Source organism: Spermophilus citellus, assembly GCF_964194105.1.
Source record: "Spermophilus citellus genome assembly, chromosome: 14".
Classification (NCBI taxonomy): domain Eukaryota; kingdom Metazoa; phylum Chordata; class Mammalia; order Rodentia; family Sciuridae; genus Spermophilus; species Spermophilus citellus.
In genome coordinates, this window is record NC_138194.1 from 37184280 (window position 1) to 37211251 (window position 26972).

The following is a 26972-nucleotide window of genomic DNA, read 5'->3' on the forward strand; positions in this document are numbered from 1 at the left end:
TGCCTTGACCTAATATCCAGAAGCCTGATAGCCTACCCCTGAATGAAATTGTATTCTCACAGAAATTGAAGCAGCAAATCTCAGTCTGTCGACAACATGATTTGACATACTAATAAAATACTAATACTTTATGTGTCTGTGTCATTGATAAGACAGGACAGCATTTGAGACCAGAGACTGCAGCTGAAGACATAAGAGATAAACAACTATGTCTTCCATGGCAACCCTGCATCAAAATCACCTTGGATATTTTAGGTACTCTTTCCTGGATCCTACCCAATGACCCAATGCCCACTGCATAGCTCTCCCTGCTGTAGGACAGAAGAAGATAGACAAGTTTCCTAGGTGATTTGCTGCACAGTTTGAAGAGTTCTGAAGACACTCTTGTAACAGTGGTGAGAGATTAAGTGAATTAGAGGGTCCAAGCAGGTTTTATGAATGTAGAAGGAAGGATGGGTCCTGCATTCTGCTAAAGAGACGCAATGATTTGTCTCAGGAAGATTGTTGCCGCCTCAAAAGGTGAATAAGAAAATTACCAAATCTTTCAATTTTCTGATGCCAGAAACCAAGACATTGTGTGTGTGTGTGTTTGTGAAATCTGATTTTATACAATAGTAAATAATTCATAATTTATTTTAAAAATACCCTTTCAAATACAGAAAACATATCTCAGTTTTTAATTCTGATTTTAGAGCAATCTGAACAAGTACAACTGGAAGATACCAGTGTTTGAGGGCCAAGAAAGGCGGGAGGAAAACCTAATTGAAATGATCCAAAAAAAAAAAAAAAAGGAGAGGAATGAGGAAGAGGTCAAGGGAAGAGAGGATAACAAATGAGGGGTACTCAGCAGTGTCATGTAGCATGGGGAGGTCAAGTAGGACGAAGACTGAAAATAGACAATTGGCAATTAGGAGGTCACTGGCAACTTTGGTGAAAGCACTTTCAGAGTGGGAAGGCAGAAGCCAGATTGTAATGGGCTAAGAATAAGTGGGATTTAAGAAAGAGAGACAACAATAATAGATTATTCTTCCCAGGCATTTGGCAGTAATTAAAGACAAAAACAATGTGCTGCATTGAGAGAGTAAGACAATACAAACAAAGTTACTTCTATGATATTTTTATTGAAATATAATACATATAGAAACATGCACAAATCATAGTATGTAACTCAGGAAATTCACAAGCATTCTTGTGATCAAGGTGAAGACACAGAGCATTAAAGGACTCTGTGTCACAGAAATCTTCCCAGGTAATTCTGTAAGCAGACTATCTTCTTCATCATCAGTAATAACTGCTAGTCTGACCTCTGATACCACCAATCAGCGTTGCCCCTCATAAATTTTACACAAATAATATCATAAGAGGATGTAACCTTTCATGTTCATTTATTTCACCCAAGTTGCTGTTTATAAGATTGGTTCATGTTATTGCATATATCTAGTGTTCATTAATTTTTTTTCCATTGCTATATCATATGTATCATGTGGACAAGTTTCAATATATATATGGGAGTTAGATTTCTACTCTTGGTGCTTTTTTTTTGTTTTAGCCAGCTCTGAGCTGCTGTGACCAAAATATATGACAAGAACAACTTAAAGAGGAGGAAAGGTTTATTTTGGCTCTTGGTTTCAGTAGTTCAGTTTATGGTCAGCCAGGGCCACAGGAGAGGTAGCACATCATGGCAGAATAGTATGGAGGAAACTATTTCAGGACATGACAACTAGGAAGCAGAGAGAACACTGGTCACCAGGGACAAAATATAAATCCCAAAGTCACACCTCCAGTGACCTACTTCCTCCAGCCATGCCCTACCTGCTTATAGGACTAACCAGTTAAGTTGAATTTTCAATAATCTAATGATTTAGCCTCTGAACATTTTTGCATTTTTTCACACTTGAGTTTTGTGGGACCCGTCATATCTAAACCATAACAGTGATCGTGAATGATGCTGCTATTAACATTTGGACCTTTTAAATATATGTGTGTGTGTGTGTGTGTGTGTGTTTGTGTGTGGGTATATATATATATATATATATATATATATATATATCGACTTATATTTATATATATATTTATATATAGCATATATATATATGCTAACACATAAGCGATTATTATTGCTATATGTATATATATGTGTATATACATATATCATAAAATTCTTTTGATTATATGCCTAGCAGTGGAATTTCTGGGTCATAAGGTAAGAAGATGTTCATATTAATAAATGCTATTCAATTTTTCAAAGTAGTTCTACAATTCATCTTTATATTCTCTCCAATAGAGCTCCTATTGTTCCATATTCTTGAAGCATTTAGTACTATCTTTGTTAATTTAGTTACATGGTATATTGTAATGTGATTTCAATGTAACTTTAATGACTGATGAAGTTGGTCATTTTTCATGTTTGTTAGCCATTTGGTTGTTTTCTCTTTACTAAAATGTGTACTCAACCATTTTTTCCTTGTTAGTGAACTGAATTGTTTATTATTGAATTGAAGAGGAATTTTGTACAAATTCTGTATAAGAATCTCTTTTTAGCTACATGTGTTACAAATATTTTCTCCCATTATGAAATTCATTCTCACTCTCTTCTTGCTGTCTTGTGGTGAACTGAAGAATCTAATCTAACACCGTCAAAATTGTCAGTCATTTTCCTTTATGTTTAGTCATTTACATTCTACAGATTTACAGCAAGCTTTATGTCTATAGTCTATGATTTTCTGATCATCCCTTCTTTTCAAATATGCCATAACTATGCTTGGCCATTATGCTTAAATGTGAATTTTGAACTAGATTGTCAGTTTTATTCATTCATCTACATGTACAAAAATAAAATCTGCTGTAATTTTTATCAGAATTTCATTAGAATTTATGGATCAATTCTAGAATTCATATTTTTAAAACATTGCCTTTCAATTTATAAACATATCCCTCCATTTATTCAGATCTGCATTACTTTCCTTCAAAAAAGTATTGCAGTTTTATGTAAAGTGTTCTTTCAAAAGTTTTGTTAGATTTATCTTAAGGAATTGATGTATTTCTATGTTCTTGTAACTTGTATAATTTTTTCAAATTATTAATTGAAGCTGTGGTAAAGTCATTCATTAATTCTAATAACATTTGTAAATCTAAAAATTTTGTACATGGACAGATTGTTTCAGAAGGAGGAGAGTTTTGTTGTTGTTGTTCCTAATCCTTATTCTTTAAAATTTTTTCTTCCTTTTTGCTTTTTCAAAACCTCCATATTATTGAAAAAAAAAGGATAGCAATAATCATCCTTTTCTTAGTCCTGTATACAGGAATAAAACTTATTATTCCTGAACTTATTATTATTCACAATTAAAACTTATTATTATTCACAATTAATTATGTTTAAGTTATAAATTTTTATATTTTCCTCTTTGAAATAAATAAATCTAAAGTTTTAACTATTCCTGTATAGATTTTAATGTGATCAGATATCATATTAAGTATAATTTTAATTTTGGTAAATGTGTTAAAATTCACTCTATGATGTACATATGGTTATTTTTTGTAAAATTTCCATGCACATTTGGAAACAAAATTCCAGGTTTTGAATGATATATATTCTGCATTACTAAGGTGATACTTTAATCATGTTATTTAAATCCATGTTCATATTAGAATTTCTCAGATTATTCTATCAGTTACAAAGGGAAATCCATTAAATCTCTTTCAATTATTCTCAATGTTTCTATTTCTTTTGTAGCTCTTGTAATTATTTTTATGAAATTTGAGGTCCCTTATTAGTTGAATGTTAATTTAAAATTATTATATATTTCCAGTAAACCAAACTTTTATTCAAAAAAATAGTTTTTAAGATATTATAATTATTTTATGTCATCAATACTTATTTGTATTTCCTAAGTACTTAATATTTTCGGCCTATATTCCTTCCTGCATCTCCAAATGCTGATTTTGAAATATTTCCCTTTCATCTGAAGCATTTTCTTAAGATGGTGTCTCTTGATGATAAATTCTCCCATATTTTCTTTCATATGAAAGGATTTAAATATCATAGTCTTTTTTTAAAGCACATATATGTAGAATTTGATGCTGAAAAGTATTGTCTTTCAGCACACTTAAGGTAGCAGTCCTTCCTTTTTTTCATCTTTTTATGTTGAGAAATTGACTGTATGTCAGATTGTGAGTCCTCTCTGCATGTTTTATGACATTTTTCTTTATCTTTGTTCTTTTAGCAGTCGTCCCAATATGTATCTGTCTGTGATTTTCTTTGCACGGATCAGATCAGGATGCTTCTGGAACTTGTGACTTATTTTTTCCCTCAGTTTCAGAAAATCCCATCATGCTTTGAATATTCTATTTTGAGACTTCAGTTGTAGTTTATGTATTTAAATCATTTTACTTATGCCCTATGTCATTTTTTTCCTTTTACATTTTTCTATTCCTTGGACTCACTCTCCATTTAATTGTATCTTCTTCTAGGGAATCTTCTAGTTCACTAATCTTCTCTTTAGCTACATCTCTTCTGCTATTATTCCTGACTATTAAAGTCTTCATTTTGATTCAGAAATATTTTAGTTTGAGAATTTTATTTCTTATTTGCTATTTTCAGTTGCATGTTAAATTTTCAAACTTTCTTTTATTTCCATGATAATATTAAGCATAATTAAAGTCTTTTTTCAGATAATCCCAACATCAGAATCTCCAGTGAATATTCTTCTATTATTTGTTTATTTTTCTTTTATTTATTATTATTATTATTTTACCAATTTCTTTTGTTTCTTCAGGTGCCTGGTTATTTTGATTAGTGCTGACCATCACATACTAAAACCAGAAAAAAGTTAAAACCTAAAATTATTTTATCATCTGCTATAGAAAAGTTATTTTACTTTTATCAGGTTGATAGGAGCATTAGAAATCTCAGATTATCTTAATATAATCAGAGTCTGTCTGAGATAACTCAAAACTAGTTTTTGGTATCTGTAAGACAAGAATTATTTCTGACCTAAGCTTGCTTCTGAATACTTATCTTTGGTTTTCAGTCTAATGCCTAGTTGTATTACAAGAGTTCAAGTCTAAGAAGAAAAAGAAAAAAAAACCCACACAATTAAAAGTGGCATGGAAAAGGTCAGTAGCTTCAGAGTAAGTAGTGGTCCTATTTGAAATGGAGTTTGAGCATTGAAAAGAAATGATTTACTGGAGAGTTGGATTTTGGAAGAGGTGAAAATTGGAACTAAGTTTCTGAAATGATGTTAAGTACCATGTTGAGATAAATAGCAATAATGAAATAATTTGGTGGGTGGATATTATGAATATTATTTTGAACATGTTAAGTTAGAGATGCTGAAGACACATCTATTGTTTATCATGCAAATGCACTGTAACAATAACCTACATTTATCACCATATCTCCAAAAAATAATATCAGTTCATTGCTCAACAAAGAAAAAGTATTTTTAACTGCTAAGTATTCCTCTTGTTCTAATAATCACTACGATTGCATCAATGGCATCATTTGCATGATCTAATATACATTTTATCTCTGCAAGGACCAGCCTCTCAAGTCTTCCTATAATAACTTTTGCTTCTTAAGCTGTTAAGTCTTGGATAATTGAAAAGGGAGAGAGAAATAGATTCTAAAACTAAGAAGTAGAAGAAAAAGCAGTATCCTGACCCAGATGTCAGCCTATCGGTATTTAAATCATGCAACAGAAGATGAATAAGTCCCAAACCAGAAATCCAGGCACCATCTACCATAGAAACATTAAGTCCTGGAAATGCATCTGGCCTGTAATAACCATCTCAAAGACCCTCAAAGAGTAATGAATGGCTTCAGATTTGAATTGACAGACCTGCAAATTTACTTGCCTGTTTTTATTTTTACAAACACAATTCACAGGGTGTTGTATAACATTTCCTCTGACAGTAACCTTTAAAAAGGTTATCCATCCCATTGTGAATAATAATCTGAATGGAATTTTATCTGTCTTTTGAGAATGAGAAGAATATTTTGTCTAGGTTACATCAGAAGTACAAGCATATTATATCTAGAGATGACCCAAAATTATTTCAGACAATACAGGGTTCAAAATAAAGTGTTTAATTTTCCATAGCTATTTACAGCATTGCCTGGAAGATGTCCTACTGAAGTTTCTGTGATTCAATATTCCAGAGTAAAAAGGCATCTTTTAGTTATTTCACCTTTTATAGACATCTTTGAGAAAAATAAAGGGCTTAAAAGACTCTATAAAGATACTAAACTCTTCATTACTATTATGCTCGATTTTTCAAAAGTGTGAGAAGAATTAAGAGGGTAACTGATACCTATATAAGAGCATGGTAACATGAAGACTTGAAAGGAATCATAGAAAAACATAACAATCTTGACTCACTTTATAAATAAACTTCCTTGTGAATTCATTCACCTTACAAAATGGCCCTTTTGTAATTTTTTTTTTTAAAGAGAGAGTGAGAGAGGAGAGAAAGAGAGAGGGAATTTTTAATATTTATTTTTCAGTTTTCAGCGGACACAACATCTTTGTTGGTATGTGGTGCTGAGGATCGAACCCGGGCCGCACGCATGCCAGGCAAGCGCGCTACCACTTGAGCCACATCCCCAGCCCCCCTTTTGTAATTTTGACAGACAATTTCTATATTTCAAGGGTAGCATTTATAATGACATGGGATAAAGTTGTCTTAGATGAGAATACAATGCCACTTATGATAAATCATGAAAAACCTACAGAGATGATCTTTCTGATGCCACCTCTCCCTTCCCACTGTCCAGAATATTAGAACTGGGCTCAATATTACACCAGGTTGAATAACAGATTTTTTTCATTTTGTTGTATGTTGTTTGTTGTTGTTTTTATATTTTTAAAGTTTGAAGTTAGGTATATCAGGTAACTTTATTAGATACAACTCATTTGAGATCATGGAGAAATTGAGAAACCTGGGCCTTGGTAACATAAATAAATAAATAAAGTTACTGTTTAAATATGATCAAGTTCAGGAAAATCTTAAAACCACCAATGTGTGATTATCTATGGATTTAGGAGTTAGAATTCCTAATACAGCATTCAGTATATCTGTGTCGTAGAACAACCGTGAATATTTTATTTCTTCCCCCCAAATAAAATAAACTCTGCTGCTTTACCAACCACTATAATTTAGGGAAGAGACCAAGAAATAATAATATATTGATACAAATATTTTCAGAGTTACTTTCTGTTTAAATCAGGGGAAAAAATGCAACAGATGATGGCTTCTGGAAAACAAATTCACCAGAGAAATCAGTAGGTAAGTATTTGTTCTTTTCAACAACTTAAAATGTCACTGATGTGTAACTTACATCTAAAAGAAATAGCTACATTAGTAATTGGGTTTGGAAATCCTTAGCTAACATTACTAATTCAATACTAATGTCCTGGAGGGCAAGGATTTTAATGAATGTGGTTTGGATTGAGTTTTATTTAAATTTGCTACAACCAAACCCGTTATTGAAAAATGTTAAGTCACCACTGAATATCTGAATTTTATTTTTTGACTATTATTCTTTCCTCTTGTGAGCAATTCAGAAAATTTGCATGTTAAACAAAAAAAAAAGAGAAGGAGGGTTATTATTTTCTTTTAAAACACAGAAATTCGATTGGAACTTTCCTATTCTAACAATCATGTTACAGGCAGTGTATAAGAAAACTTTTCATTCTCTCTTTCATGAGAGTCTATATGCTAGTGGGAACCCATTAGAAGAAGAGAAACGGACAGGGCAACATTGGCAAGATAACAGTGCCTTCTGCCAAGGACCCTGTAATGAAAGGGTAGAGAAGTCATGAGATGAGGTAAGTTTTACCCATGCTGTAACATTCAATCTAGATCTTCTCTGAAGAAAAAGAGTAAGAATATTGAATTATATATACAGACTCAAAGGAGAGAGTAAAGGCAATAGATTATGTAATAGTCATTCTTCTACCCTTTGCTATAGCTGTTTCATAACTTAACTCCCAAGTGTCCCTAATCCAAGATACACTTAAAAAATTTTTTCCTCATTCTCATGATCAAAAAGCTAGAAGATAAAGGGGAAATTGACATTGATCAATTATGTTATACACTTGCACAAATATGTCACAATGGAACCCACTATTCTGTATAATTATTATGCACCAATGAAAGTATTTAAAAATTAAAAGATAAAAGAAAATCTTGCTGCAGTAACTTGGGTTCATTTCTCTCATAAAGAGTGAATATGAATATTTAAAATCAAAAATCAATGTTTCACATAGAAAATTTAAGAAGAAAATAGATTGTTTTGTATATGTGACAAAAACATACACACGTGTGCATGCACAGGTACACACACTTCACACATTCAACATTTGGGGCAGATATAGACCAGAGTCCTAATCTTTTCACCATAGTGACTTCCAGAGCATTGCAGAACTCATGCCTATCTGCAGGATTACAAAACACACAATTGTTACTCCTTAAAATGACTCCTATTACATTTTATGTTTATTCAGTTAACTAAAATGTACTTTCAGGATTTATTTCAATTTTTGCTGTATCCAGAATTCTAAAAATAAGTAATGAGGCAAAAAATCAAATAGAACTGAAAAGCCTTGTTTGTTTTTCCCCCCGTCAATATATTAGTCCTGCACTTTCTAACAGAAATGACACACAAGGCCATGAATGCAATACCCACCATCCCCTACTGCCTGCCCCACAAATAAAATAAAATAAAATAAGTGAATAAAAAGACTTATAAAGTATGAACATGCATAATTTTCAATTTTCTAGTAGCCACATTTGGAAAAAAAAATTTAAAGAAATAGGTGAAATATATTAATAATAAATTTTATTTAGTGCAAGATAGACAAAGTATTTTCATTTCAACATACATATATTCCAAGTAAAAATCATTAATGTGATATTTTGCATGTTTTTCTTATTAGCCTTCAAAATACAATGTGCAAAGTTGACCTTCAGCATGCCCCACTTTGGAATGCCCTAGTTCAAGTGCTCAGTAGCACGTGAGGAATAGTTCTACAGAGACGGTGGTTGATTATCAAATCTGCATCCTTCCCAATTTCTCTCCTAAATTCCTGACAGTATTTCCAACAGCTACAACTCATTTGTAACACAAAACTAAGCTGGAGTAGTGAGCTCTTTGTCCCCTCTGTCCAATCTCCTGGCTTTACCTCTCGGCTTGACCCATTTTGATCTACAACTTTACCAGCCACATTCCAAGTGTCCTTCAGTTTAAAGTCAAAATGACGTCCCCTACATTTTGGTCTCCCTAAGTATACCTTCTTCTGTTTGCCGACTATCTTAGTCTTATTAAAATCCTTAAACATTATGTGTCTGGATTATTAAGGGCTTTCTAACCCTTTTCTGCCCATATATCAATCCCCAGTTCCTCAAATCACCCTCTGTTCTGAAGGGAAGCTATTATCTCAATGAAGAGTACTATTCATTAACTTTAATAGAAAATTGAATTATACTACTTTCTTAAAGGTGTCATATGTATTCTTTTTTTTAATTATAGATGGATACAATACCTTTATTTTGTTTATTTATTTTTAGGTAGTGCTGAGGATCAACCCAGTGCCTCACATGTACTAGGCAAGCACTCTACTGCTGAGACACAAGCCCAGCCCCTTGTGTATATTCTTTTGGCTATGTGTTGTATTTAAAAAAAAAAAAATTAAAACCTTGTTGTATTTTCTGTATACTAATTGTTGGAGAAACAAAAGACAAACGTCCTCCCCATTCTCAGGAAGTCTAGAGTGTACTGCCTATGAAGTGCTTATTTTTAGGACCAAAAGAAATTTTAAAAGTATGATCTCAGACTATATTTTCTGTTTTATCTGTGCATGTAGAAACATCACTAAGTGTACTACTGAGCCAAAAAAATAATCATCTTTAGCAACCTATGACTTTCAAAACATTTTCATTAGAATTATTGGAAGACATGGTATCACCAGAAGCTTCTAGGCTACTCAAACATTTTTTCCTTAGCTAACTGATGAACAGTTGAATTTATTACTCTATAAAGATGAAATTCTATATGTACAGCTTTAAAAGCAAGACAAATGATTCTAACTTTCAATAAGTTGTTAAATACCATTTGCTGATTATATTTTACCATTCAATCATAATAATATTGGTCTGTGGTCTCTTTTACCTTTTTTTGTTTGTTTGTTTTAATTTCCTCTTTTCTGCCCAGTTTTAATCCCCATTTATTTCATGTATTATAGTTTCTCACCCATTTTGACTCCTATGGAAATCCACAAAAGATTATGTCTCAGTTACGAGAAAAAATATATCTTTTAGGAATCATATTCTACTTTATAAAATCCATAGAATCGTACTACCAAGTTGGGTCATTGTTAAGAATTATAAAGTAGAATGAATTTCCTTATGCATGGGCTTATCCAAAGAGCAAAAATGAGGAATTTCATAAAACCTGAATAGATTAGAATAAAAGAAATAAATTGCATATAATGGCATTTAAATTTAACTTCATCTCCAAAACACACACACAGAAACAGACAACCTGAAATCATTGGCTGCTTCCAGAGCAAGTCTAAATCATGTTATAATGAGTTAGCAATTAGTTTTGCTTAAAAAAAGAATCCTGGTTGAGACAATTGTTAGATGCTTTGTCATTGTTGTTTGTTTGGTTTTTTTTCTTTATGCATTGCCTAGATAATTATTCTTTAATTATTGATTGTTTAAAGTAAACAACCAAAATATCATGATGAGGAATTTCTTTTCTGATCCTAGCTAAATATGTTTGAACTTTTATTGGTGATTGGTAATAATCTATATACTGATTACAGAGCATTAGAAGGAAATGTTCAGTCTCCCATTGTAACCCTTCTGAGGGCTAAGAATCATGGGGCCAAACATTCTTAAAATTTTATTACATTTTATTACACTGGCTACTCTTGATATACTAATTATATTAATATCTGTTACAACCAACCCAGAAACCTCAGTGGCTTTAATGTATTAAATAATTATTTCTCACCCCATCATGGTCCAATGCACATCCGAAGGGTGCGATAAAGAAAGTAGCATTCCACTGAAGCATTCAGGACCCACATTCTCTCTACTTAGCAATTGGATCATGGATTGGTACTTCTAATCCTTTGTTGGATCCTTTGGATCTGGCTAGACCACAAAGAAATAAAGATTATGCAGAAGTTTTGTTGTCCAATACTAGAAATGGGAACTTCAGTTCTGGCAATACTTCTTTGACAGAAGGCGACATCACACTGGGAAATGCAGTGTTCTTGGGTGCCAAGGAGGAAAAAGGATTTTTGCATATAAAGCTATATTTCTGTGTGCGAGGAAGTGAATTATTATTATTATTATTATTATTAATTTGGTACCAGGTATTGAACTCAGGGGCATTCAATCTCTGAGCCACATCCCCAACCCTATTTTGTATTTTATTTAGAGACAGAATTGCTTAGTCACTGAGTTGCTTAGCACCTCGCCATTGCTGAGGATGGCTTTGAACTCGTGATCCTCCTGCGTGGGCCTTCTAGGCCTCGGGATTATAGGCATGTGCCAGCTCACCAAGCAGAAGTGGATATTTTTAACTTCACTTTATAAAAGAGAATAAGATGTATTAAATATTTTGTGCAAGACCATACCACAACTAAAAGACAAAAAGCTAGAATTCAAATCTTCATTTTCAGGTTTCAGGTGGATGGTCCTTCTTGAACTTTTTGGAAATAATAGGGAAGTAGTGTTTGCCCTGTTACTCTTTTTAGTACCTCATTTGGTTAATAAATTTGAAATTAATAACTTTAAATTTAAAATAAACACATTTTAAATTAACTGGTTTGAAACACTGAAATATGACTCACAAAGTCCCTCCAGCTTGTGTAGAACACCTGTACTTAACACCTTATCCATCTCTGGCTGTATGGAGAGCGCCTGTCCCAGCAGGACTACTTCACAGCTCTGCCTAAGACTGGAAGTAGGGATGCAGAAGAAGGATTTTTTAGGGTGCGAATATTAGAAGGGCTTTTCCAAATTACTTTTTCCAATTAAAATTTCCCTTTGTGCAGCTTCTATCTTGATTTCTCTCTAGCTCAATCCTCTCTCCAAAATGGCTCCAAATCTCAGAGGGAAAAGAATGGAATATTACTCACAGCAACCTACTATTGAATTTATTTTTCTAGAGTAGTAACGTATTAATATGTAAAATAATTTCAATGTGCACCTATGATAAGTAACTCTTTAGAAAAGGGAATATAGTTACCAGCCAGTTCAAGTAAACTAAAACCATAGTATACTTTTTATATTGTATAGCATTTGGCCATATTATTTTAATTGTGTTATTTGACCTTGGTTATAATCAGGACTATGACAGCACCTTGTAATGAGTGGTAAATAACATAAATGATCCCAAGAATGACTTTACCATACATTGGAATGCATGAACATATGAATGTTCAGGTGACCAGGTAATTAATGAAGACCCCTGACATGAGAAGCGGAAAAAATTGTGAATGTGGAGAGACAAATTAAGCAAAAAGTTTGTAGCAAAAGAGTAATGAGGACAAGATCCAGTTTTGCCACATAATTTTTGAGATCAAAAACAATGTTTTTATGAGTACTTACTATGCATATGGTGAAGGAGAGCATAGGCGTACACACATTACACACACACGCACACATACACACACGCTCACACACACACACACACACACACACACACACATATGCTCACATACACACTCACTAGCCTAGGGTTAATATTTCGCTTCAATGAATCCAGGAAGTGAATCTAAGTGCAATTCATTAGGACTGGACTTTATATTTTTAATGGAATCATTATTTTTTAATGAATATTTCTTTTTGCAGAGTGGAAAACAAGGATGCAGAAAGCTCATGCGACGAGCTCTAGGTCATTTTGTAAGTGTAAAGCCAACTAGAAAACAAGCTGAAAGTCCCTCTCTACCACTTATAAGTACAACACCATAAAATCCATTATAACAGCATTCTCATTTTGTCATAAAACCCTAACAAACCATAGTTATTACATGAAAAATAGAGTAACTAATATTTTGCCTAGTAAAACTATAGTAAATTGTTTCTAGTAATAGCAACACTATAATAATCATACTGAAAAATAGCTGCATGCTACATTCCGTATATTTACTACGCTATTATAATAATTATAGTTCTACCATAGATTTCTTTTCTACAAAAGCTAAATTTACTCTAGTAATTGCATTCTCTTTTCTCTTCTGCATAATTATAAGAATATAAAAGTGTAACTTTTGATGTGAAGTATAAAAGCTTCAAAATTTTTTTTACCATTATTAAATGATTTAGAATTAAGGAAGAATATTTATTTAAAGAAGAAAAACAAAATTTGTTCCAGAACAAATATATAGCTACCTGTGCAAGAACAGGAAATTGTTTGTGAGATGTCAAAATCAAAAGGCAAGTTAATGACAAAATTTAAGCATAATAAAAAATAAATTTGTTCAATACACAAAAGACCCTGGAATAATTGAACTTAACAGGAAAAGAAAAAATGTTCTTTACCCTGTCTTATGTCATCTCTGTTGGAGACTCTCAGCTTTTTCATGAGATGTGACATAAACCAATGTACCTGGACTCTGCTGCTCTAGCCATCAGAAAGGGTGAGGGTTCACCAGGAATGTCAAAGGAACAATGACATAAAGGGACTCATCTACAGGCATTGGGGGATGCAATACAGTGTTGAACAGCAATGATCCTGGAAAGAAGTCAAAACAATGTCTTGACCATGGCTAATCTTAACTCATGAGGTACAGACATTTTTTAGTGACCATTCAGGTCTGAAGAATTAAATAAAAGTAAAACTCTTTGTGACTTGATGCTGTCAAGATTTATTATTGTCTCCCACTACAGTCCAAGTGGGTTGAAAAGTTTTCTTCTCTTTACTCAGTGAAGAAGGGAAGAGCATAGTGAGGATCAGTTTGTGTGAGGGTCATCCTGAGAGTGACAAAAAGCCAAAAAGTTTCTACAGAAAGTAAATTTCTTCCTTCTCTATCTGTAAACTGGAGTGACCACCCTGGGCAGAGATTGGCTGATGGTCATCAAATTTATTCACATTTCCCAGAACATAGAATTAAACTCAGCTTCCTGGCCTATTGGTCATTAGGGAAGAGATATACAACAATTCTAGGTAGAGGAACATGTGCAGAGCTGAGTTTTGGCCATTCCAAGAAGACCCTTGCAAGATTCAATTTGTGCTTACTGAGTTTGCAAGAGAGATTCTCAGCCCGGGTGTGCCATAGCATGAGTGAGTGGTTAATCCTGACTGCATGGAGCTACTGAGAAATTGGAGGCATTAGATCTTCCCTGACTTAAGAAATCCGACTCCCGGCTCTTCTTTACATTCTGCTTTAACATTATTTGTAAAAGCACTAACAAGAAAAAACTCCAAAAGCATGGTTTTGCTCTCTCTTTTCTTCATTCCATTTTTTCTTCATTCATTTCCTCCTTCCCTTCCTCCCTCTCTCCCTTCCCTCCTCTTTTCCAATTTTTTCTTTCTTGCTCACGGACATGGGTAGATAGAGGGTTGTAATTCTCTCTCACCCCTCATGACCTTGTTTCTCCTTTCTTTCACCTCTTGGTACTACCTCTTTGCTTGTGTTTTGAATCATATTTGGAATAATCACATGTAAACTCAAACATATAATGTTTTGACTATAAACTACTAAGAAATTCTGCAAAATAGCTACATCAACATAGCACTGAGATTTAAGCAATAAAAGGTTCATGTTTAAATTGTCTAAATAGCTTAAGGATGTATCACAATGGTAAATTTCCCATTACTTAACACTACTTAGAAGTAAGGGAGAAAAATAGCAACGATTTTAATTTTGAGCTCTAAAATTCCTAAGGCTGAAAAAGAATTATTTTCTTTATGTTTACAAGGTTTTTTTTTTTCCCTGTGATTTCCTGTCTATTGCTTGTTTTCAGAACTTGCATTGTATCATCTCCTTCCACCCAGAATCCTGCACACTACTCTGCAGTTCAAGATGATCAGTTCTTGTGAGAAGTTCCAAACACCCAGTTGCCCCCACATGACAGCCATATTTTATGTCTTGTTTCAGAATATCCTCAAAATTGAAATAGATCACCTCACTGTCTTCCTATTGCATTTGCTTTTTAAAATGAAATTCATCTTTCAGTACCTCTTACAGCCTACTACAAGGTATTATCCAGAACACACAAATATCCATCAGGACTTTCTGCCTTTGCTGAATTTCCTTCTCAAGGAAAAGAAGAAGAGAAAGTAGTAAGCCCAAGTGTAATGTATGTATATGTGTTAGATTTAGCTTATCTTTTTAATTGCCTGGAAGGGAACACATTTATACAGACATTATCAAAAGCACGTTTTGCTCTAAATAAAGTTTGTATTTTTTTTTGTACGTATTGATAACATGAGATAATCTGTCCAATTTGTTTGTCGGCCAGATGCACGGGAGCTCATTGCTACAGCTGTTGGTTTGGGTTGGCAAGGCACACATAGCGTTGCTGAGATGGAGAAGCCCAGCCCATACTTAGCCTATGGCAAATACTCAGGGTGATTCCAGAAGCCACCCTCAGATTGACACCTCATGATTCTTAACACAGGAGCATCTAGGTAAATCATAACTGCCCTTCTTCTGATGATAGCAACAAAAAGGTGGTCTATTTTAGGTATTTTTCTTCCTATAGCAGACACACACACACATACACACACACACACACACACACAAATAAGCAATGTACACATACAACTTCAGTCCCTGACAAAATATTTTGCTACATATATCACCTACCTACCTAAACACTATCCTGCACAAGCTTGGGTATTACACCTAGCTATCTAGTTGACTTGTCTTTCTGGTTGCATCTATTATTTATAATTCTCTTCAAACTATTTTAAGCTTATTACATGAACTGAGGATAGGCTGTTTTGTCACAGATTAATTTAAATAAGCTTAACCTAAGATGGACAGTTAAAATGATAGCTACTCTTGGGTTTAGGATTAGAGATCTTCAGTCTTTGAGGATAGACCTATTAGGAATTTTTCCTTAAAATATTTTTTCTTAATTATGTAAAAGCTAAATAACTAACCCTAGTATTGAGAGAACAATGGAATAAGAAGATTCAGAAATTTGTTTTTTGGAAAGTCACACAAAATCTCTCCCTCTCTCTTTGATATAGGGAGCTGGGGTCTATGACCAATGGGCTTAAGATATTCAAGAATCTCACATAGAAGGAAATCTAGTGGAGAGACATGGATGATCCACCAAAGGTAAAATAGCAAGAAGTAATAATAATGTTTCTAAAAATGAAATTATCTTGAAGAAAGGAAAACTCTGGGTTAATATCACACTCTCTCTACAAAGTAATTAATCATCCACTGGAGAAGATTTTTATGTTTAATTGCTACTGTACCTATTAGATTCTGGAAGCTTTTACTGACCAGTCACTCAAACACACAAATTGGAGCTTGGGAAAGAATGGCCAGCCTTTGAATGTGAAATGAAGAGCTGGAATGTGGGCACTTTTACAGTGCTGGCTGAGAGCAGGTATCCTGAGCATCTTGGCAGAGTCAGTAAATGTCTCTCAGACAATGTAGAGCAAAAGTGACTCTGCATGACATCAGTAGGCAATGTCAATGCTGCAAAGTCATGGTTCTTCTACATTAGGCATTAAATGGCGGGACTGGTTCTGCTTTAAGAGTAAAATAATCCTTGCACCATTGATACATGGGGGCTTCCAAAGGAATATTCAGGTTTCCTTGTACATATGATGATTTCTTGCTCTAGGGATTAATCAAAAAAATTATAATGGATATTTATGAACTGAAATACAAAGCACAACATTGGCTATGTTTCTACTGCAATGTTATCTACTTCTCTTCCTGTTTCTAACTGTATACTGTCAAAAGCAGAAGATGCTAATCTATGCTTCCATCAATGACAAAAGTGTTACTTATTTCAGTCAATAAAAAAGAAGCTGAAGAGGCCACTCCAAACTCAAGAGCATAAATGAAAATTCAGAGCTACACATATAGGGACCTTTAATTGTGACTACAGATAGTGAGGACTTTATATAATAATATGGGTATCAGATCCAATCTTCAATGGTTATATATTAATTCTACATAAGGACCGCATTTGAGACTTCATCCTTGAGAGGTGGCATGGAATTATGAAAAGTATTGATTCAAGAGCCTGACTACCTGGTTCATATTGTAGCTCTGCCACTTGCTAGCTTTGTATCTAAATATCTCTGGTCCTTAAATGTCCTCAATAGGAAGTGAGGAATAGTAGTAATAAAATATCTTATAGTTTTAGAATATCTTATAGACCAAATGACTGGATAGACTTAAAGTTTTCAGAACAGTGCCTGTCTCATCATAATTATTATTTTTTTTTAAAGAGAGAGTGAGAGAGGAGAGAGAGAGAGAGAGAGAGAGAGAGAGAGAGAGAGAGAGAGAGAGAGAATTTTTAATATTTATTTTTTAGTTCTCGGCAGACACAACATCTTTGTTGGTATGTGGTGCTGAGTATCGAACCCGGGCCGCACGCATGCCAGGCGAGCGCGCTACCGCTTGAGTCACATCCCCAGCCCTCATCATAATTATTAAGTATTGTTAACATTATTATTATAATGTTTATTCATGATGGCAGTAGTACTTTGTTACTTGTCTTCATAATGCAAGGTGACACTAGACTCTTATTTCCAAGATAAAAGGAATTGCAGACTGAGAGAATATGGAGAACAGAAAGGAGAAAAACACATGTTCAAAATGTGACAATAAATGAAAATACAAAATACTAACTAGGGGCAATTGGAAGAAAAAAGTTTTTCTGGTGGTTTGAGACATTTAGACAGTATGCAAAGAAAATTATTAGATAAATATACAAAAAGTGACTTTGGAGGACTGCTGTTGTGGCTCAGTGACAGAGCAATTGCCTGGCATGTGTGAAGCCCTGGGTTTGATCCTCAGTACCACATATAAATAAACAAATAAAGCAAAAAATTCATTGGCAACTAAAAATTTTTTTTAAAAAAAAGTGACTTTGGAAACAGAAGCCTACATCTCTATTGGATACCCTTCCTCGTGACAATAATGTCTTTCTTCATGTTAAAACATGTATGAAATGTCTACCAAATAGCATGTTCTCCACACTCTGCAGCCACATGGTTGGATAAGGCAACAGGTTCACTTTAAGACAACAGTTATTAATGACTGAAAAAAATAGTAGTTAGTAATAATACTACACTTCAAAGAAATTAAATATGGTAAAGCTCTCTATATTGGCTGTATTAAATAGAAATGGTCTCTGATGTGAGCAAAGCAGGAACTACAGTCACAAAAGTAATTTGAAAAGTTTAAAGAAGAACTGGCTCTTCCATGGGTTTCACAATTAACTTTCTCCTTGGACTCACTGTCTTCTACACCGTGACGTTATAAAAAGTTACAGTGATAAAATGGCAGTTGCAAAAATACCATTTCCTTAATGTCCTACAAGAGGAAAATAATTATTGTGTTTATAAAATAGAGAAGCACATGTTTTTAGGAGAATGTTATCTCCTAAGTTGTATCTACACTAACAGTCTATGAGGGGGCTCATTTGTTGTTTTTTAACTACTGTCAAACAGCAAATTTGGCAATTATGTTCTCTCAAGTGCGCTATTCATTTCCTTCCTTCCTTCCTTCCTTCCTTCCTTCCTTCCTTCCTTCCTTCCTTCCTTCCTTCCTTCCCTCCTTCCTTCCCTCCTTCCTCCCTTCCCTTTCTCTCTCCCTCTCCTCCCCACTTCTCTCTCTCTCTCCCATCCCCCCACCCTTTGGTGTGTGAGAAAAGAGATCCAAGTGTCAAACAATGACAAAAGCAAATTCATTACTTGAGAGTTACTTTCAGTGCTAGAAATGGAACCCAGGATCTCCCAAATGCAAGGCAGGTCTTCTGTCACTGAGCTACATCTCCAGTCTTAATTCTTATTTTTTTAAAAACTATTTTCAGGACATATACAAAACAATCATACAAAGAATTAATATATCCTAACTCAAAAGAAATGGAAAAAATGACCAACAATCTTACTATCTTTGGAATCCTGGGATTACTTAATGAATCATTTTCTGGCTTGGTCAGATTCTAACACTGGGGTCTATTTTTCTTTCATCATTTTTCAATTGGCTCCATTGGCTAATTTTAAATTTTTACTTTTTGTGTGTTCGAGCAGTGGTTTTCAAATAACCTTTCCATGACATGATGGAGAAGCTCGAGTTTGTAGTTTAGAAAAACTAAAGCTTCAAATTAATACCTGCATCTAACATCAGTAGTTATGATTAGCACCCAACTTCTGCCAAGATGACCAATGGCTCCAAGAGAGGGAAGGAGAAGCAAGGCACATGCAAAGAAAGCTAACGCCTGCTGCAGAAGGGCAAGGGAGAGTCCTAACAGTGCTGGAGAAAATGAATTCATTACATCGTGATTATAAAAAATGGGAACTAATATGTATTCATACAAATACAGCTGCCAACAGGATTAAGGAAAGACACAAAATTGACTTGTGGCCTCCTGGTAATAGGTGACATAATGCATGGATTCCACAGGGTTCTTCTATTGCAGATTATACGGTAGGTGGTCCTATTCTGATCTTTATGGGATACATTATTTACACTGACTTAGAAAATATGCCATTTTCTTTTTTATTTTGTGAATTTATTTTTCTGATGATAAAAATCATACATTTTCACTGGAGAAAATCAAGAGCTTACAGAAAAGAATAATGTGTATGTGTGTATATGTACATGGTTAATGTTATAATGTAGAAATGTTTTTGTTTGCTTTAAAAATTATATTATTCTAGTTGGTTATTTTAGAAAATGTGAGTAAAAACTTCAGCAGAAAAATTTCTCTCAACTCTACTACCTACATATTTAAGTGTTTGGGGCCCAGACTACTTTTTGTTTGTTTGTTAGTTCATGTATATATTTAATAATACTCTATGTCCTATTGTAACCTAGTTTTCTAACTTGGCAATATATCATGTATATCTGACCAGGTCATCAACATGTCTTTTAATGTTTGAATAACTTTTCACCAACTGGCTGTATATTGTTTAACCAACAGACTGTGGGATATTTGAGTTATAGTAAATGGTCATCTTGTAACATTTTTATAAGAATTTTTTTTTTTTTTGGTAAATTGAACACTGTGTATGTGTGATTGGGAATAGCATATGAAACAAGTAAATAGGCTTCAGCTATAGACCCAAAAGATTCAGTTGGTGTTCTCATCTAACTTAGTATCAGCAATCCTTCCCCTGCCTGGATGCCTTTGGCTGAACTATGAAGAGAAAGCCTTACTAAATGAAGCAACAGTTTTCATCCAGAGAGGTCAACTTTGCCCAAACAGAAGGGTGTGCACTCACCCATCTCTTCTATACAATTACACTTCTATTTACCAAATTACCAAAGAGAACAGGAGGGGAACTTGGCATTTCACAACCAAACATCATTTCACAAATATCTGTATGCAAGCTCACACTGATCATTGGAATTAATTACCATTCAGAGTCACTGTCCAAAATAACTTTTTAGCTCTGTGAATGGAAAAAGTAAATAGACAAAAGTCAGTGTGACTTTCACAAGACCACAGAGGACACTGCAAGCAAGAAAAGGCAGGAATCATTACCTTTTTCTTCGTTTCCCCATTTAGAAAAGAATTAAAACTAAAACTAGGAAACCCACACTAAGAGTGCTTTCTTAAATAAAACCTATTTGTTTCTTACACACGTCTGAAGCTACACTGTAATAGCGAAGTTTACTCTGTACAAACATCTAGGTGATCAGGACATCCATCTAAACAATTTATTTAAACAAATCTATCAAAATATTAGTTAATTTTCACTGTGTCATCAAACTGGTCATTAGTACTGATTAAACTCAAAGGAAGAGATTTTTCTCATATTCATAAAATTAGTATACACTTTTTACATTTATTGCATTTTGTGATTAAGCCAATCAATAATTTTTTTAATCAAGCAGACAAAAAAATACTAACATAAGTCTAATGGTATTATCAAATGGTCATCAAATGTTGATTAAAGTCCCCAATGATGAGGATTACTACATGCAAATATGAGTATGTCTATTGTATAATTACTTTTTTATTTTTTTAATCTTTTTAATTCTAATTTGTTATATATGGCAGCAGACTGAATTACAATTCATATTACACATATGGAGCACAATTTTTAATATCTCCGATTGGATACAAAGTATATTCACACCATTCATGTCTTTATACATGTACTTAGGGTAATGATGTCCATCTTATTCCACCATCTTTCATTCCCCCTCTTTTCCCCTCCTATCCCTTTGCCCTATCTAGAGTTTGTGTAATCCTCCCTTGTTCCCTCTCCCAACCCCTTTATGAACAGCCTCCTTATCTTAGAGAAAACATTTGGCATTTGTTCTTTTGGGATGGGCTCACTTAGCATTAATTATATTCTCCAACTCCATTCATTTACCTAAAAATTCCATGATTTTATTCTCTTTTATTGCTGACTAATATTCCATTGTGTATATATACCACATTTCCTTTTTCCCATTCATCTATTGAGGGACACCTAGGTTGTTCCACAGTCTAGCTATTGTTTTTAAGGCACAGTATGTAGTGAGAGAGAAACTGTAGAAAAATCCTCACAGCAATAGTACTCAACTAAAATGAACAGCAGAGATTCAGCCATGTGGAAGAGATTCTACCTTCTCAATCCGGAAGGTTTTGAATTAGAGTGCTTAGAATAATGGCTGTTCACGGTGCAGTGGAGAGACTCAGTGTATGGTTGGCTTAGGATGTGAGCAGTCAAGTTATAAGTTTCATAGAAACAGAATTCTTGGCTGTTAAAGAATAAAGAAATCTAGATAAGTTTCTGTGTGGTGCTGAAGTTGCTAATTATTAGTTGTTCTTAATATATAGAGGCACACTGCTGATAATAAAGCACAGGTTTGGGAATGAGAAGAGCTAGTTTACATCTCGACACATTGTCTGTGTGAACTTAGACTAGCAATTCTGTATCTCAGCTTCTTTCTTTGTAAAATGAAGATGGTAATACCTGTCTACCTCTCAGGGCATATATGAGTCATACGTGATATACTGAGGGAGATTAAAAGAAAATAGGTCAGCATAGCAAGAGGCATCTGCTACTATTTTACCAATGTTTGTTTTAGTGTTTCCTTTTTAGAATCTTCTGCTTTAAATACCAACACTCTGGTGTCTGTCTATAGCATACTTAAGAATTTGGGCATTTCTTTGTTTTCAGTATCAGAATGCAAGTTCAATATATTCCCTTAGTTTATTTTTGTTTTCCTCATGATTTTGTCTGATTTATTTCATAGCATTTATTATCATGGGATATTTATTTTGTCTGTTTTATACTTTCTTCCATTAGACTTTTAGCTACAAGAGGGCAGGAAGATGGCTCAGTGCTGAATCTCCACAACCAAAAACTATGCCTATCACATAGTGGGTATTCAATAAACATATGTTAAAACATTTCAAAAAATTTATGAATTTGTTTCATTTGTAGTTCTTTTCAACATTTCTTACTGAAATAGTTGGCAACAACTACCTATCTGAATAAATATGGACATGAATAGATGGTGTCATAATGTAATTTTTAATAAATTTTTTAAATTTTATATATACAAAATTAATAGTGCCCTGAATATAATTAACAATTAACCAATATTTTTAAACATATTAGTATGAGATGCTTATTCAACTAGTATATATACATGAGCATGTCTTCACTTGGCAGAAATATATGATTTCTCAATTTGATACAAAGAAATTAGTGATTTGTGGTGATAAAATATCACAATCGTATACTGCTTGGTTACATATATTCATAATTTGCCATTGCAAGTGCTGTGAGAATCTTGTAAAATACAAAAATCTGGAATTGAGTTGTCATTCATACATGTGCACATTCACAAATATAATGTAACAAATGTATACATGTTTTCTGGGGGGATACATGTATGGACTTGCTTAATAGTACAGATGCCGCTGTCTATTTGTTGAATAATTCATTAGTGTATTCATATAGGTGTATATAAAATAGCCCATAAAAATGTTTAGATGTTGTGGGAAGATACCATAAACACTGGTATGAACATGCTGTCTACCAAAATCACTGGAAGGAGTTGTGAAAAGAGAAAGCTGAACTTGATCAAAATAAAAGACAGAGCATGGGGAATTTAGAAGAAGGGCAGCAGCTTGTTTAGACTTATTTATTTATTTTTTCCCTGTAGATAAGACAAAGAAAGACAGAGAAAGAGAAGAATGAAAAAGGTTTTGTTTTATTTTTTAATTTTTTGCAGGGGAGGGAGGGTCTTTAGACATCTGCATTATCATGCAAAATGAGTACCTGTGAGCTTTCAGCATGGATCTTTGGACAGGAAAACTAGAAAGAGGGGCAGAAAGTCAAGCTTGTGGAGAGCACATGGTCAACCTTCTTCCTCACCACATCAACTCCTGCCAGGCTGGAAAACAAATCTTTTTCAGAAATCATTAGGGTATTGGAAGGTACCACAGTCATGAGGAAGAGAAGAAAAGCTGGTGTGCACTGTCAGGTGACTCTGAAAGCCCCCTGTACTGAATGCTGTGGCAGGGCAGAGTCACAGAAAAGACCTACCCAGCTAAACTGTCAAGCCTTAGAGTAGCTCTGAAGCCGTAGGAAAAAAAACATTTCTTCTCTAAAAGGCTTCTCTTTATTTCATTTTATTTTATTTTTCAAGCTAGTGCAAGAGATAATGCAGCACATTTGTGAAACTTCCTCCTGAAGCCAGCCTCTCTCCACTACTAAGGGCTCTCAGATCTCACAAGCCCATATCTGGACTGCCATCCCGCCTGCTTCAGGGGAAACACATTTCTCTTGTGAAATGCGCCTGAGAAATTTATCATGGGCAACTGCAGAGGACGGCAATATTGATAGATAACCAAGATCAATGTGTGTGCGTGCACACGCGCACACGCACACAATTAGAAATGTCTCCTTCCCCTTATTATCTGTCAAAATAGGCTCAAGTGATTCCAAATCATCTTATTCCAGTTCCTTTATTCACCCCACCCCAAATAGTGTGGCATCTTCCAAAATAGTGTGTTACTTTCTCAAACACTAATGAAAAATTTAAAAAAAAAAATAATTAACAGCCTGTAACCTGTCATCTCCACAGTAACACCCCCCACCCCTCAAAAAAAAAAAAAAAAAAAACAATGTAAGTGGGCACACACACAGTGCACACATGATTTCTTTACCACACCTACAGTGGAATTCTGATTAAAGGCACTGCTACGAAGGCCCAGTACATTTGAAATCTAGAAGCTGAGGGGAAAATAAACACTAAGTGTGCAAAGAAGCAGAAGAAATCAATGCCTTTTCTTGGATCAGACAGACCTAGGGAGAGAATTCCCTTACATTCTCTCTCTTCATAACATGACTGAAAAAAATTATCCCTAAAACAGGGAGGTAGAATAAGGGAAAGAAAAGATTTTTTTTTTAATGATCAACCATAAAAAGCTTTATAATTTACTTTTAAGATAAATCAGCAAAGGGAGGCCCAATCTGCCATTTGCTCTGAGGGCTCTGAGATCCCACCCTGAATAATATGCCACGGCCCATTTTGATCTGCACTGAAATTAACAATCAGTCAGCCACTTTATGAAATATTATCTTTGTTAGCTTTACCACTAACAAAAATACACTTGCAATTTTTCACATCCACACACTACATCTATTAAAGCAATCTGGGAAATTAGTTTGAGATAAACTGTACAGCAATTTTATTCATAGCTTCCCTGTATCTCACACTGTTAATCTGCATCACAGCTCACTAAATAGTGCCTAATGTTTATTGCATTTAACTGAATGTATACGATTCTGAGGGTACGCCAGGGACCGATTATCATAATTATACATGTTTCTATGGAAACCCACAAGTCTATCAGTTTTGATTCATTATATTGTTATACCTTCTAGCACTTTCTAATTATTAGGTGCCCATAAAAAGTCTCAGTCTTGCTGTTACTATAGAAATGAGCTATAGACAGGCCTCAATTGTTAACCCTTCAAGGACCAAAATATATAGACTTAGACAGCTGGTAGCTATTCATGTAACTGAAATAGCTAATAATTTCATCTATTACTTAAATTCATAATTGCTTTGCTGTTATTAATTTCTGGAAATATTTCACTCAGACAACTCATGAATGATTGTCTCAGATTTTATGAATTTGTCCTGACTTTGAGGTTCCCCACCCCTGACATTTCCCCTCAGGTATGACAAAAGATACACAAAAACTAATTCAATACTGAATTAGCGAGCACAAAGCACAAAATGAAAAGTCTTTCAAGACCAATTTCTGACTTCATAGAGAAAGACACATTTGCTGGAGTAAACATAGAATTATATGTTAAGTGATAAAACAGATAAATCAGAATATAATCGTGAAAACTCAAATGTACTGAGAGTCTTTAAATCAAGCATCTAAAATTGTTTTACAGCAATATGGCTATTTAGGTATAATTTAATATTGCTACTTAAATTGCAATTTGTAATTTAATATTTTCATTTTGCTTTTTCTCCTACATTCAGTAACAGAATCTTGTGAAAATTGAAAGGGACTGAGCAGTTTCATTGTCTCTCTAACCCTCCTGCTATTATAGTTTTCAATTAGAAGTGCCTTTTAATTTAGATCAGGAAAGCTCTCCTAAAGTGACAGCTCGCCCTTCACACTGCATATCTATTTATTTCGGAAGTCAACACACCATTCAATAACCTGAGAACAGCCCTGATTGCTATGCTAATAGTATTCAGAAATATGTCGACACCGATGGAAACAAGTAAACTAAGGCTAATTCATAAAGTGAATAATAAAAGGCAGAGGGAAGCCTTTCATACTTTCTCCTGCTTCAGCTGGAATCTTAAGCTTACAAATTTAATTTTTTCCCCTCCCTTAGGGAAATGAATGCTATATGATAACCAAACTGAAATTAGATTTCACCTAATATTACAGCCTAGCCTATTTGACGCGGCTTGTTTTATTATATAAAGCTACAGAGGGAAGCAGCCGAGACAATGCCCGTATATGTTAATGCTTGTGTGATCTAGGACTTGCTTGCTTCAGCCACAGCTTTCTTCAGCTCAGTGCTAAATGCATTTTGCTTTGCATGTTGGGGGGAGGAGAGGGAAAGCCATGAGAATTTTAAATGTATGCTCACATTAAAAAACAACAGCCCAGGTTAGGGAACCATTTTCTTCATAGTACAAGCCCAAACCACCAATGTCCATAGCAGTTCTCCGCCAATTAGGAATCAATCAAATTGTATCAGCAATAAAAGAGATAGACATTTGCATGTTGAAGTTCAAACTCTTAAAAAAAAAAAGAACCGATCAAAACCTTTTGTTCCCAACTCTTATGTTGCTGTTGGTTAGAGAAAAGTAGATTTGCTACTGAGTAGGAAATCTATAGTATATTAGGAATAAATTGAATCAGATACTTTAGAAACTCCATTTATCATTACAAATAAACATATATATTATTGCATGTATGTATATAGTCTGGAAATTAATTATATTTCATTCTCATTAAAATTAGCCTGCTCCTCAAAGCCAGATATTGGCTATCCAGACTAATCTAGCCATATATATATATATATATATATATATATATATATATATATATATATATATATATATTATTTACTCTTAAAAATTAAACTAACTTCAATAACAATCACCTTATTTGTTCAAGGTGCTTACAATTTTCTTCTTATAATTGTTAATCAGTTAGCCAACCCAACTTAGCATCACCCTTCAAAATCTATAAAGCCTTTTCATACATTTTAAACTAAGAAAACATATACATGCATTGATAAACTTTAGCAAAAT